Below are 16,044 nucleotides of genomic sequence, written 5' to 3' on the forward strand. Positions count from 1 at the left end.
AGTAAAATATTATCACAGTCGTACCGCTGACACTCAGGTGGTGGATACAGAATGGCTGAGTAGAGAGAATGGATGCTGATTTGGTAAATTGTGGATTCTAGACAGACCCACGAGGTCTTACTGTACCATTTTTTAAATGTTTCATAAGTTTTAGATTGTCTCTTGTAATATTATTATAGATTTGTGCAGTAATCATTAATGGATTAATTCCATATCAGATTTCATAAAAAACAATTACATGTAATTGATCATATGAATAAAAAAATTAAGTGACCAATGGGAACACATCAATAAGAATAACAATCCAATTGGACCTTTTAAAAATTTGAATAAATTACCAAAATATACAGTAGGGGATATTAAGCAAATGGAAAAGTATTCACTGTCATTTGTCATTACCAATATATAAATTAAGGTACAAATGAATATCATTAGCATTTTAATATCAGTACTAATAGTTAAAATGGAAAAGAGTGATGATGGTATGTGCTTAAAAATAGGTCAACCGGTTGGTAATAAAACATTAAACATACTCACCAAAGTACCCAGAAATCCATTGCTGGATATTTGCAAGAAGGAAATGAAACCAAATGTGGATATAAAAAATGTTAAGAAATTTTCACAATCATTTTGTTCATAATAGCAGAGCATGGAAAATTTCCTCCAAATCTGGGAATATGCACATAGCAGAATACAGTTTAGCAATAAAAAATAAGCTGACAACTGATACATCATAGATGAATATCAAAGGCATTGTTTTAAATAAAATCCAGAAAAATACACAACTTTATTCTCCTTTATGAAACACAAGTCTGGGAACCAGATTGGCGACTGTCAGGCTGTACTGAATCAAAAGAGCAGCTGACAGCAAGGGCACGTGAGAATTTCACTCATGATTGTGGTAGAGGTGACAGCTTTATACATAGGAAAAGTCTTTGTTCATTTGAAGTCAGACACATTTAAAAGACAGTTGGCAAATGTGATTAAAATGGGATTTGGGCGTGTGCTTTAACATACTCAGAGTCTGTCTTCTGTGGGAAGTTTAATTTTATTTCTGGGACTGATTCTGATAAGTTGGAATGTGTCTCAACAGAAAATGAAATAGTTCACAGGCATCAAACACAAAGATACAGCCTGGAGTCAGCTGTGTGCTTTGGGCAGGCAAATGCTACTAAGTGCTTTGACTCTGGCCTGAGATTTAGTCAACATTGGAAGTGCTCCCACTGCAATTGTCAGAGGACTCAGTGTAGGAAGCTTCCTATATAATTCTCTTCCTGTATCCTCTTCCTTAAAGACACAAAGTTCTGAGCTTGGGTCTCCGGTAGGACACTCCCTGTCCTCTCGATTTTCCTGGGCCACTCCTTGGCATCCAGAAGACCTGCCCACACAGGAAAGACATCAGCCTTTCCAGGCACCAAACTCCGGCGATCCCAGCTTCAGCTTAAGCTTCAGTGTCAGCGTCCCCAGCTTCAGCTTCAGGAAGGAAGGAGACCAGTGGAGACAGAAAAACCCCACCAACACCCACTTGAAGATGAGATGGGAAGAAGACAGAATAAGAGCTCACTCAGCAAGACCAACATGACTCCACCAGAATCTAGGGAGACAACACCAGCAAGACCTGAAAAGTACTACATAGACGAAGCAGAGGAGACAGACATTAAAAATTATTTCATGAAGATGATAGAGACCCTTAAAGAAGAAACAAGGAAATCCCTTAAAGAAATAGAAGAAAAAACAAACAAAGAAATCCATGAAATGGGTGAAAAAATTCAAGAAATAAACAAATCCCTCAAAGAGTCTAAAGAGTACCAAGAGAAAACAACCAAATAAATGAAGGAAATAACTCAAACAGTTGAAGGATTGAAAGCTGAAATAGAAACAATAAAGAAAACACAGAACGAGGGGATGCTGGAAATAGAAAAGCTGGGTAAACAATCAGGAACTACAGATGCAAGTATCACCAATAGAATACAAAAGATAGAAGAGAGAATCTCAAGGGTTGAAGACTCCTTAGAGGATATAGAGTCATCAACCAAAGAAAATCTCAAAACCAACAAATCCCTAACATAAAATATCCAGGAAATATGGGACACTGTGAAGAAGCCAAAACTGAGAATAATAGGTATAGAAGAAGGTAAAGAAATACAGCTCAAAGGTACAGAAAACATATTCAACAAAATCATAGAAGAAAACTTCCCTAACCTAAAGAGGTATATGCCTATGAAAATATAAGAATCTTACAGTACACCAAATAGGCTGGAACAAAAAAAGAAGTTACCTTGCCATATAATTATCAAAACATCAAACCTACAGAATAAAGAGAAAATATTAAGAGCAGGTAAAGAAAAAGGCCAAGTAACATATAAAGGCAGACCTATCTGAATTGCACCTGACTTCTCAATGGAAAAGATGAAAGCCAGAATATCCAGGACAGATGTCCTACAAATGCTAAGTGAACAAGGATGCCAACCCCGCTACTATATCCAGCAAAGCTTTCAATTACCATAGATTGAGCAAACAAAATATTCCATGACAAACCAGATTTAAACAATACATATCCATGAATCCAGCTCTACAGAAAGTGCTAGAAGGAAAACCTAGATCCAAGGAAGATAACTACACTCACAAAGACACAGGCAATATATAATCCCACTTTACAAAACACCAAAAGAAAAAGTGAGGAGAAACTACACAAAATAACTTCACTACCAATAAATCAAGCACAAACAAGAATGATCAATCAATGGTCATTAATATCCCTCAATGTCAACGGCCTCAACTTGCCTATAAAAAGACACAGACCAGCAGAATGGATATGAAGACAGAACCCAACCTTCTGCTGCATACAAGAAACTCATCTCAACATCAAAGACAGATGTTATCTCAGTGTAAAGGGTTAGGAAAAGATTTTCCAATCAAATGGACCCTAGAAACAAGCAGGTGTACCAATCCTAATATCTAACTAACTAGACTTCAAATTAAAATCAATCAAAAGAGATGAAGAAGGACATTTCATATTCATGAAAGGAAAAGTCCATCAGGATGAAGTCTCAATTTTAAACATCTACGCACCAAATACAAAGGCACCTACATTTGTGAAAGAAACATTACTAAAGCTCAAATTGCACATAAAATTTCACACACTAATAGTAGGAGACTTCAACACTCCACTCTTACTGCAAGACAGGACCTCCAGACAGAAACTTAACAAAGAAACAAAAGAACTAATAGAAGTTATGACCCAACTGGGTTTAACAGACATCTATAGAACATTCCACCCAAACAAAAGGATATACCTTCTTCCCAGCACTACATGGAACCTTCTCTAAAATTGACCACATAAAATCTCCACAGATACAAAAAAATAGAAATAACCCCCTGTATCTTGTCAGACCACCATGTATTAAAATTAGAATTCAACAATAACACAAAACACAGAAACCCTACAAACTCATGGAAATTGAACAATGCACAATTGCACCATCCCTGGGTAAAGAAAGAAACAAAAAAAAAGAAATTAAAGACTTCCTGGAATTCAATGAGAATGAAGACACAACATATGCAAACTTATGGGACACTTTGAAAGCAGTGCTGAGAGGAAAGTTCATAGCACTAAGTGCCCACATGAAGAAACTAGAGAACAGTCATACTAGAGAATTAATAGCACGGCTGAATGTTCTAGAGCAAAAAGAAGCACACTCACCCAGGAGGAGTAGACGCCAAGAAATAATCAAATTGAGGGCTGAAATCAATCAAGTAGAAACCAGGAAAACATTGAGACGAATCAATGAAACAACGAGTTGGTTCTTTGAGAAAATCAACAAAATAGACAAACCTCTGTTCAAACTAACCAAAAGACAAAGAGAGAGCATGCTAATTAACAAAATCAGAAATGATAAAGTGGACATAACAACGGACTCTGAGGAAATCCAGAGAATCATCAGGGCATACTTTGAAAATCTGTACTCCACAAAATTCAAAATTTTAAAGGAAATGGACAATTTCGTGGAGAGATATCACTTGCCAAAACTAAATCAAGAGCAGATAAACAATCTAAACAGACCTATAACCCTTAATGAAATAGAAACAGTCATAAAAAGTCTCCCAAACAAAAAAAGCCCAGGCCCAGATGGCTTCAGTGCTGAATTCTACCAGAATTTCAAAGAAGAGCTAATTCCAATACTCCTCAAAGTATTCCACACAATAGAAGCAGGAGGCTCATTGCCAAACTCTTTTTATGAGGCTATAATTACCTTGATACCCAAGCCACACAAAGACACAACTAAGAAAGAGAACTATAGAGCAATTTCCCTCATGAATATCGATGCAAAAATACTCAATAAAATACTAGCAAACCGGATTCAAGAACACATCAGTAAAATCACCCACCATGATCAAGTAGGCTTCATCACAGGAGTGCAGTGATGGTTCAAAATTAGAAAATCTATCAATGTAATCCACCATATAAACAAACTGCAAAAGAAAAACCACATGATCATCTCACTAAGTGCTGAAAAAGCCTTTGACAAAATCCAGCACTCCTTCATGATAAAGGTCCTAGAGAGATCAGGGATAACAGGAATATACCTGAATATAATAAAAGCAATATACAGTAAACCAACAGCTAACATCAAACTAAATGGAGAGAAACTCAACGCAATACCTCTAAAACCAGGAACAAGACAAGGCTGCCCACCCTATCTCTTCAATATAGTACTTGAAGTTCTAGCTACAGCAATAAGACAACTTAAGGAGATCAAGGGGATACAAATAGGAAAAGAAGAATTCAAGCTTTCACTATTTGCAGATGATATGACTGTTTACATAAGTGACCCAAAAAACTCCACAAGGGAACTCCTAGAGCTGATAAACACCTTCTGCAAAGTGGCAGGATACAAGGAAAACTCAAAAAAGTCAGTGGCCCTATTATATACAGATGATGAAGTGACTGAGAAAGAAATCAGAGAAACATCACCCTTTACAATAGCCATAAGCAGCATCAGATATCTGGGGATAATGTTAACCAAGGAAGTGAAAGACCTGTATATTAAGAACTTTGAGTCTTTAAAGAAAGATATTAAAGAGGATACCAGAAAATGGAAAGATCTCCCATGCTCTTGGATTGGTAGGATCAACATAATAAAATGGCATTCTTGTCAAAAGCAGTCTACAGATTCAATGTAATCCCTATCAAAATTCCGGCACAATTCTTCACAGACTTTGAAAGAACAATAATCAACTTTATATGGAAAAACAAAAGGCCCAGGACAGCCAAAACAACCAAATACAATAAAGGAAATTCAGGAGGCATCACCATACCTGACTTCAAGCTCTATTATAGTGCTATAGTCCTGAAAACAGCTTGGTATTGGCACAAAAATAGGCAGGTAGACCAATGGAACCGAATTGAAAACCCTGAATTTAACCCACACATGTATGAACATTTGATTTTTGGCAAAGAAGCTAAAACTATACAATGGAAAAAAGAAAGCATCTTCAACAAATGGTGCTGGCATAACTGGGTACTGGTATGCAGAAGACTGCAGATAGATCCATGATTATCGCCTTGTACAAAACTTAAGTCCAAATGGATCAAAGATCTCAACATAAATCCAGCCACACTGAAACTTTTAGAAGAGAAAGTGGGAGATACTCTTCAACGAGTTGGTACAGGAGACCACTTCCTAAACATAACACCAGTGGCACAGACAATGAGATCGACAATTAACAAATGGGACCTCCTGAAACTAAAAAGCTTCTATAAGGAAAAGGACACCGTCAACAAGACAAAAAGTCAGTTCACAGAATGGGAAAACATATTCACTAACCCCACATCTGACAGAGGGCTAATCTCCAAAATATACAAAGAACTCAAGAAGCAAGTCTTCAAAACACCAAAGGATCTAATTAAAAGGTGGGGTACAGAACTAAATAGAGATTTCTCAATAGAGGAGGCTAAAATGGCCAAGAGACACTTAAGAAAGTGCTCAACATCCTTATCCATCAGGGAAATGCAAATCAAAACAACTTTGAGATACCATCTTACTCCTGTCAGAATGGCTAAAATCAAAATCACCGAAGACAATTTATGCTGGAGAGGATGTAGAGAGAGGGGAACACTCCTCCACTTCTGGTGGGAGTGCCAACTTGTACAGTCAGTTTGGAAATCAGTATGGAGATTCCTCAGGAAAATGGGAATCAATCTACCACAAGACCCAGCAATTCCACTCTTAGGCATATATCCAAATGAGGCAAATTCATACAACAAGGGCATCTGCTCCACTATGTTCATAGCAGCATTATTTGTAATAGCTAGAACCTGGAAGCAACCTAGATGCCCCTCAACTGAAGAGTGTATAGAGAAAATGTGGTACATTTAAACAATACAGTATTACTCAGCAGAAAAAAAAAAACAATGGAATCTTGAAATTCACAGGTAAACGGAAAGCACTGGAAGAAACCATCCTGAGTGAGGTAACCCAGTCACAAAAAGACAAACATGGTATGTACTCATTCATATATGGATTTTAGACATGGATCAGGATAGTGCCAGTCTGCACTTCCAATGACAGAGAGTCTGGGATACAGGAAATCACCTAAGAGATATGTGTGGTACCCAAGAGAAGAGTAATGAGGCTAGATCCCCTGAACGGATGGGGAACACGGCGAGGGGTAGGGGGGAGTGGGAGCTGGGAAGAAGAGACGGGGAGAAGAGGAAAAGTGAGTAGTTCATGGGGGAACAGGAAGGTTGAGTGGGGAGGGGATATAATAAGGGGAAGAGGGAATCATAGATTAGAAGACAGATCAGGCACCAGTGTGACCTCTAGTGATCTAAAGGGATGACATCAATTGGCAAGCTAATCAATAGTGGAGAGATCACCTCGAATGCCCATTCCCGATAGTGAACTTGATGTCTATAACCATCCTGGAGCCATCGTCCAGTGACTGATGGAAGCAGAGGCAAACACCCACAGTTAAACACTGAACTGAACCCAAGTAACCCAGTGACAGAGAGAGAGGAGTGATGTGCAAATTGGCAAAGAATGGGCTGGCAAAACCAGCAGAGACAGCTGATCTGAACAGGGGAGAGCTCTTGGACCCCAGACCGACAGCTGGGAGGCCAGCATGGGACTGATCCAGACCCGCATAATATGAGTGTCAGTGAGGAGGACAGGACAACCTATGGGGTCCTGAGCAGTGGATCAGTGTTTATCCCTTGAATACTAACAGACATCGTGTGTCCATAACACAAAGAGGGATGCTCTCTCAGCCTGGACTCTTAGGGGAGTGCCTGGACCCCACCCTGATTGAAATGAGGGACTCTAGATATCCCCTATGTGGAAGGAATTGGCAATAGGGTGGGAGGCTGGGGGACATGGTGTGGGGGAGTGAGAGGGAACTGGGGTTGACATGTAAAACAAACTATTTAAAATTAAAATAACAAAAAAATCTTTAAAAAAAAGGGACACAAAGTTCATCTCCAAGAAGTTGCATCACTGCCATTTCATCTCAGGCAGTTGTCAGTATGTGAACTGGGACTAACCAAGCACAGAAACCCTTTGACTATGTTGAGAGACAAGTGAAGCTAAAAATCTACTTGACTATCTAGCCGTGGTATTCACCTGTTCTCTAGGCTTTCATTTCACTTCATTGGTTTTCAATTGTTCTCAAAGGTTAAAAAAACTCAAAATTACATCTCAGTAGCATCATTAGAAATTCAAGACATGATTAATATTCCTTGTTCTTTCATCTTAATCTTTGTATATTCTTACTCCTTATTCTTTCCTCTTAAAGTTTACTTTGATTGACAAAATTGAATGTATTCATGGCACAAAGCATGATGTTTTGATGTATGTATCTGATTCAAAAACTAAAGTCAAGAAAATTCACCTTTACTATCCACACATTTGTTATTTGTTTGGTGGTGAGGTTTACTCTCAGTAATATCCAAGACTATAATGTGTCGTTAACAGTCATCACCATAATATGCAATAGATCTCATTTGTTCCTTCTGTAAAGATAGAATTTTTATATATGTTTCCAACATTTTCCTTCTTTAAGACTCTGTACAAGCCTTAGGAGCAAATAAGATAATGGGTATTTGTTGACTTTTAGTCCTGCCTTGTTTGCAAGGAGTCTTCCAGTTTCCAGAGCACTAATAGTTGTCTAGCAGCTTCTAGCTTTGGATCCAATTAGGATCCTTTGGCAGCAGATCAGAAAGGACTGACAGTGTCTAAGGTTGTGATTCTCAACCTTCCTAATGCTTCAACTCTTTAATATAGTTCCTCGGGTTGTAATAACTCCAATTGTAGAATTACATTTGTTGCTACTTCATAACTATAATTTTGCTGGTATGTGAATACTTGTGTTTTCTGATGGTCTTAGGTGATACATGTGAAAGGATCATTGGATCCTCGAAGGGATCTTGACCTACTGGTCTAAGGTAAATCTCTCAATACCAAAGGTCACTGTCCTGGTCTCTTGCTCAGGGTTATATCCTGGCAACAGATATATACAGAATTCAGCAGGTATACAGATGTGTCTATGTTGGCCTGAGTATTGTTGAAGGAAAGTAAAGTGACATGACACTGGGGAGGAATTGTCTTCATATATTTCAGATGGTTCTTGGCCAGTTTCTTCAACGATGTTTCTGAAATCTGAATCCTAGTGACACATCAGAGTTTAAAAGGGAAGTCTTTGATCTTGTCATGTTTCTATGATTGGTATGAATCTGTAAGAGGAAGGACTCACCAATGATAAGACACACCTATGTTAATAAACCAGAATAAACAAATTAATTGCTGGTTATTCAGATATGAGGATCTTCAAAATTCAAGAGAAATTTAAAAGTCAACATTTAATTCTAAAACCTTACATGGTGTGGAAATTAAATCAGTGAACAATTGACTGGAGAAAGTTGCTGGCTGGATTGGGGAATGTTAAAGGAGAACAGACTTGCAGGAACACACATGAAACTTCAATAGAAAGCTTAAACTGTTCTGGGAATTTTGTGTTCCTGATGATTGCATTTAATCATCTATGTGGCTTGCATTTAACTTCTGATATTCACCTACTTGCTTCATTTCTGCAAATACCAATCCTATTTATACCTAATTTCACTTCATTCTGTCCTCTGACTGTCACTTCTCTGTCTTACCTGAGTGATTCTGCATATATTGAAGTCAAGATACCTTTATGAAGGATTAGTTTAACAGTCCCCACAATCAAATATCTCTCTGAAGTTAGCTCTTTAACAGTCAAAAAATTCAAAGAAAACACAATAGTATACATAATTCAGATTCCCTTTGTATCTTCTATCTTTTCATGGCCCATTATAATTTTTCACTCTATTTCTCCTTTAAGGACTCCAGTTTATTGTACTTAAAGTATTGCTTATATTTATGACTGTCTATCTTATATCCTTTCTCTCTCAAGTTCATGCACATTTATCAAATGCACTATGACCCCTTTAGAGGCCTTTTTGCCTGTTTTTATTGTGTATCTCTATTTCTTTTTTACCATTAAAGTTCTTAAAATGATAAGTGGGCATGGCTAGGAACATCAGCAGAAGCTTTTGTGACTGGCTCAACCCTGCCTAGCTTTCCAACATGGCAGAGGCAGCAATGAGCACCATGCTTAGGTCCCCAGTGCTACCCTCATGTGGCATTCAGCCAGCCTACAAACTATGCCTACTGAAGCATCCATGGGTTAGTTTTAAGACTGCCACTCTGATCAAGCAAAAACATAAGCACCCCTCCTTAGGTGACATTTAGTTACTATTGCAAAGCTAGAATGAAATTCCAATGTGTATTTTCATGAAACAGAAAATATAAGATGACAATCAAAACCTTTTGAACTAGATATGAATAGAAGTTTAATTTCTTTTTATTCACCAAATTATAGAAAATTACAATTTAGCTTGCCCAGATATATGTTGTTTTGAAACTAGAGTTACCCTCTTTTAAATGTATCAAATCATTTCTTGCCTCTTGAGTCTGACACCGGTCATCACAATCTATCTGCTTTTGTTCTCACATCTTGGAATATGAGAAGTGGGTGATCACTTTGATAATATCTGATATTCAATGCTTACAGCATTTTTCCTTTCAAAGACATAGTGACAGATTACATTGTGATAGGCTGCCAGTTCAGGCTAGTGCTAGAGAAAGGTAGCATCTATAAGGACAGAGGGACTTGAAGCTATTTCTGTTGACTTTGTATTTTCCACAGTTATACAACATGCACTGACCAATCACACCAAGCTAGTCTTTTCACCCTCCCTCACTGTCTCACACCTCTACAAATAAGCACTTTTAATCAGGAAATTGTTCTTCTTTCTTTCATTTCTCCCTCCCTCCTTACCCTCCTTCCCTTACCTCTCCTCCCTCTCTGCCTCTCCCTCCCTCTGTCCTTTCCTTCTTTCCTTTGACTTGCAGACAAAATCTTCTTTTAGTACAGGGTTAAGAAAATATCAATAATAAAATGTAGACTTATTTGGAATGATAACAGAACTATTTTTAATGCTCATCCTAGAAATTACTGTGAATATAACCATAATTAGCGGAGTTGGTTTCATTTAGCCCTAAGGCCTTTGTTTACAACAGGAAGGGTTCTGAATGTCTAGGCTTGTGGAACTAACAGAATGATTTATTCCATCTTCCTTCATGTAGAATAATTCCCTGCTATTGCTTCTTCTGCTTTTAAGTAGTTAGATCTTCCTTTGAGCTTTGAATGATCTATTCTACCTCTTGCTCTCTTCCACAGGGACATTGCTCAGGACACACTGGAACCCCATGTGTGGCCAGATGCATTTGCCTCCTGGTGTGTGATTAAAACATCAGAGCTTCTCAGCAGTATTGGTGCCTTCAACTAAGAGCTGAGTTATTTTATCCTTATTCCTCAGAACAATGAAGGTGCTGAAGAGGGGTTGAATACTTCCCAGGCTGAGGTTAGTATATCACCAGTGCTTGAGGATGCATTGCTTCTAAAGGGAATGGTGGGCTCTACATAAGATATGCTTACCACAATTGCCCAGAGAACCCTTAGAAAAGAAAAGCCCAAGATACTGATCAGATGCTAAAATGTTTTCTGGGTTTGGGCAAACAACAACAAAACTCCTGATGAAGTCATTTGAATACCCATGGAGTTGGCTGGAAATGTAGCTCAGTTGACTGAGTGCTGACCTAGTACAATATGGCACTACATATAAATAATCTCTGAATTGTGGACATAGAGGCAGGAGCATCAGGAGTTCAAGATCATCCTCTTCTGCATAGTAAGTCTGAGAACAGCCTTGGCTATATGAACACCATGTTAAAATATAAAAACAAAAAGAAAAGAAAAGGGAAAGAAAAACAGAAATATGCTTACATACAATGATGCACTCACTAATGTATTTAGCCATACTTCTAAGACACCTCTAGTCTAAATTATATGTGACAGTATAAGTGAAGAAATTACACTAAAATGTAGCAAGTATAGTAAAGGGTGCAAATAAATAAATACAGTGGATACCTGCTCTTTGGGTTTAGACTAGAAAGCTCTCAGGAAGATACAACAAATGAAAAGAGAAAATGGGTTCCTAGATGAGAAAGAATTCAGATGTGAAGAGTGTGGAGGGGAAATGCTCAGGTCTGGGGTAACATAACTTATTATTAAAATATCCATAGGTAGCTATTTCAGAAGCTTAACATGAAAGGATATTGTTAAAATAGCATATTAGGTAGTATGTTGTTTAAAATAAGAACAAATTCTTTGAATTTTCTCACCGTGTTACCTACTGAGAATATAAACAAGGATTCATGCCTCTAGTAACTAGACTAACACACTTTAATTCATTTTCATATAAAATGATGGGTTGCTTTTGTGAAAGAGTATAACTTAAAACCCATTTGGAAATAAGGTTTTGTTAGGAGCAGAGTGCAGATTTTGTGATACATTAGTGGTGATGCTGTAGCTTCTCTGACATGGAGAGCAACAGAGTTTCGAAGTAAAATTGGAGGACAGAATCTTATAAAAATCCAACCTCAGAAGGATATTTGTGAAGACAATGAACCTAGACTTGAAAGGGCCACAGAATTCATCTGGTAACATTAAGGCGATTTCATTTTGCAAGGACCATATACTCCTTTGTATAATAGAAAGTTATGTGAGGAAATTTTTATCCTAGAATGTTACTACATCTATAACCTTCATTGAGTGAGTTGATTTCATGTAGCCCTAGGGTCTTCAACTATAACATGAGAATCATATTGAGTTGGTAGGCCTGATGACTTTTTACGTGAGGAACTTACATTTGTGTACTATCTATATTTTGATAAATTAATGAATAATTTTAAGCATGATAAAGTTTTTATTTCATAAATATTACCTGATCATAATACAGAAGATTAATTTCAGGGTGTGAGGCAGGTGGCAGATAAATTAGTTAGGAAGTTGTTGTAATATTTCTGGGAAGAGATAATGAGGGATTAAAATGAGAAGAACCATTGGGAATAAAAGGACATGATGAGGTTGTCTAATAAAAGCCCTTGTAACAGCAAACATAATGTATAAAATGTAGCTGCATTTTGTCTAATGTTGAAATATCCCATGCATATCTGCTGCCACTGCAACTTTCTAACATAGCATAAAGTTCTGGCTAATGTAGTAATGGAAAATCAATAGAGTGGGTAGAGATTGGGAGAGATAAGACTGTGTTTTTACATGCTTTGTAAGAAGATACATGAGCACACTCACACAAACACACACTTGGAAATCCAGAAACAAGCAAAGCTAAAAATATAATCTACCAATATGTTCAGTGCAAGCCTACCTTAAAAAACAACATACAAAAGATGAAAAAATTCTGTCAAAAAGGTATGCCAAAGGTTATATTTCTACTCAAAGAATCTCCTCACACAAAACCCTTTTATTATTGTACATGATTAATTTTAATTTCAACCTTGTTAAAGTATAAGTGAGAAAGTTTCAGACTATAATGCATGTAAGACCAAAGTAGAATCCTTTATTTTTGGCCAGTAACAAAGAATGAGCTAGTGCCTTATAAAGATTCAAAGCTTGAGAGCACAACATTTTTAAAGGCAAAAGACCACAATTACATCTACCTTAGATGAAGGTCAAGTGATATCAACTTTGGCAGATCATAGTATAAATATTAGACACAATATGACAATTCATTTCGATTTAAACATGAACTTTTAGTTCATGTTTAGTTTTGTCTAAACATTTCTTATTTTGGTTAATACATCTGGACCATGTGTGGGTCATAGACAATACCAAATGTGCTGCTAAGGCAAATGTGGCTGTTGTAGTGCAGAACTGAAAAGTATTAAGCAATCAAAAATTGGAGTCAGGACAAATGGCATCACTTAGTCACTTGAATGGTTGAATAATCCTGCAGAGATCTTTGGAGATTGGCAAATTCATCTCTATGTATGTTTGGGAGTTATTTCCAGAGGTGTCTAGAATATGACTGTCATGACTCTTGCTATAATAAACAATGGTTCAATCTACTTATGGTCTCAAAATTTTAATAGACTGCTGGTATGTAAAAAACTTGGAACATATCTACTAGGAAGAGGTAGATCAACACTTTTGTTTCTTAGGGGGCACACCATAACTTACAAACTTTGTATCTTTGCTTTGCTTTTCTTGCTTCCATTTTTAGAGTTGAATGTCAATTTCATACTTGTCCTCCATAAAACTACTGAAATCAAGAGCAAAATTAATTCTTCCTGAAAATTTCATATTAGGTTTAGTCACAATGACAAACACATAGCTAACTGAACATCAGAAGATGGCAAGTTTTGATGCCGACATCATGGACACCCTGTAACAAGCCCTGGAGAAATAGACCACTGGCTATGTTTTTCCTGTATGTTGTCCATACTTAAGTAGCACAACCTTCCTTAAACTCTTTTCCTAGGACTCTACTTTGTGTGTATGTGTGTGTGTGTGTGTGTGTGTGTGCGTGCGCACGCTCACATTTTTCCTGTCTGTCATTGTGCTGTATAGCAGTTTTCTCCAAGATTAAAACCTTCCATCATATATGAAAGCTTTTTAATAAACAGGATATTAAAGGGCAGATGATATACCAATATAACCTATGGGGAAAGTTCCTTAACACCAATGATGTTTGCAGCAAGGTGAGACAAGAGGTTCTAAGGGGAAAAACACTATACAGGGGAAAAGCTCATTAAACTTAGGAAGCAAACAACTCAGTAGCTCCAGCAAGTCCATGAAACCAATTCACTAGGACCTTCCTTTCTCAAGCATATATAAACTATAAGGACTGGCCGGGCGGTGGTGGCGCACGCCTTTAATCCCAGCACTCGGGAGGCAGAGGCAGGCGGATCTCTGTGAGTTCGAGGCCGGGCTGGACCGATAGCCTCCAAAACAATCCAGAGAAACCCTGTCTCGTAAAAACCAAAAAAAAAAAAAAAAACTATAAGGACTGATGAGAGACTAGCCCCCCCCCAAAAAGAATCAGAACAACTGAGTGACCTGGAAAGAATTATCTCCAACCTGCTGAGTTACTTGTAGGCTATGCATTGTGTTCCAGGTGCCTAGCATTCCTGAACTGTAATACAGGCTGGGTGAGCTTTGATGAAGCAGCTATCTTTGAGTCATTTCTACTCTTATAAATAACTCCTCACCCATATTCCTGTAAATAACCCGAATAAAACTCATTGATTCACCAAGTTGGACTTGATGAAATTTGTACTTTTGTTTGTTGTTGGTTCCCTATCTGTGGTGAATAGATGTTTATTCTTGTCTCCTCATGAATAGTTTAATACAGAACATTGTTTTAATTAATGAAGTCTTGTCATGTGATCCCTATCTGCACTTTAAATGGGAGATGAACTCTGTTGCCTAGCTTCTGGGAAAGATGTATTCTCTCATAAAGAATTAGGAAAGATGAATTTTTCTTCCTACTGAACAGTGTCATATCTGAACCCAGCTTTTCTAAATCATTTTCATATCCACATATGGATGAAATACTTCCTGAGAAACAAAGGTTCAAGCTAGAAGACTCTGACACTTCCTAGAAGATTTGGCGCGGAGTTTAAAAGAGATACATCAGTTACAGTGGTGGGAAATTAGCCTGAACAATGAGCAGCCCCAGTATGAAAGACTTGGGCAGAGTTAGCTGTTAGAAGGGTTTAGTTTGGGATTGCTGGAAACTAAAACATAGAAACTACAGTTGAAAAAAGGTGAGAAAACCCAGCAAATGTGTATCAGAGGAGAAATGGAGTTGGCAGTGAATGTAAACTGTAGTGAGATTGAGTACATTTCCACAGAATTTCCAGTGGAGCAGGAATGATGAAAAAAATCAAAGCATGTGAATGTATGTATGTGATCATACATATACATATATGACATTCGGGGGAGAGAAAAATCTGTGGGTTGAGGATGAAGTCTTTAAACTAAAAAGGAAGAGAGTGTTCACCACAGAGCCTTCACCATTAGGATACTCAGGTTGTTTTATGATTTATTAATTTTCTTCAAGTCATCCTCACATGTCTGATCATCATAGAGGGTGTATATGCTATATGAAATGCTCAGGAGCAGAATTATTAAAATTAAGGATGTTTTGAATTTTGCAAAGTTTTCTTATACACAATGATGTATCAAGGGTAGGACACAAGTCTAAACATCCTGTTTTTTTTTCTTCATTACTTGCTTTTTTCTCAGCTTCTATGATGAGTCCCTAACACATAGGTTATTTTCCCTTTTCTTTAACCATCTTTGCTTTCTCACGATGGGGGATGTCCTTCTGTATATATGTTTCTCCCGTTGGTAGATGAATAAAACACTGTTTGGCTGATAGAGGGAGGAAGATTGGCTGGGCTAAGAGACAAGGAGAATTTTGGGAAAGGTAGGCAGAGAAGCACTGGAATAGCTGAGAAGCCACCATGGACCTGATACAGACCCTCTGAACATTAGTGTCAGTGAGGAGGTCTCAGCATCCTTTGGGGCCTCAGGCAATAAATCAGTATTTAGCCCTGTCATTCGTGGAGGGATGCTGTCTCCACCTGGACA

Source organism: Mesocricetus auratus, unplaced genomic scaffold (assembly GCF_017639785.1).
Source record: "Mesocricetus auratus isolate SY011 unplaced genomic scaffold, BCM_Maur_2.0 Super-Scaffold_100004, whole genome shotgun sequence".
Classification (NCBI taxonomy): domain Eukaryota; kingdom Metazoa; phylum Chordata; class Mammalia; order Rodentia; family Cricetidae; genus Mesocricetus; species Mesocricetus auratus.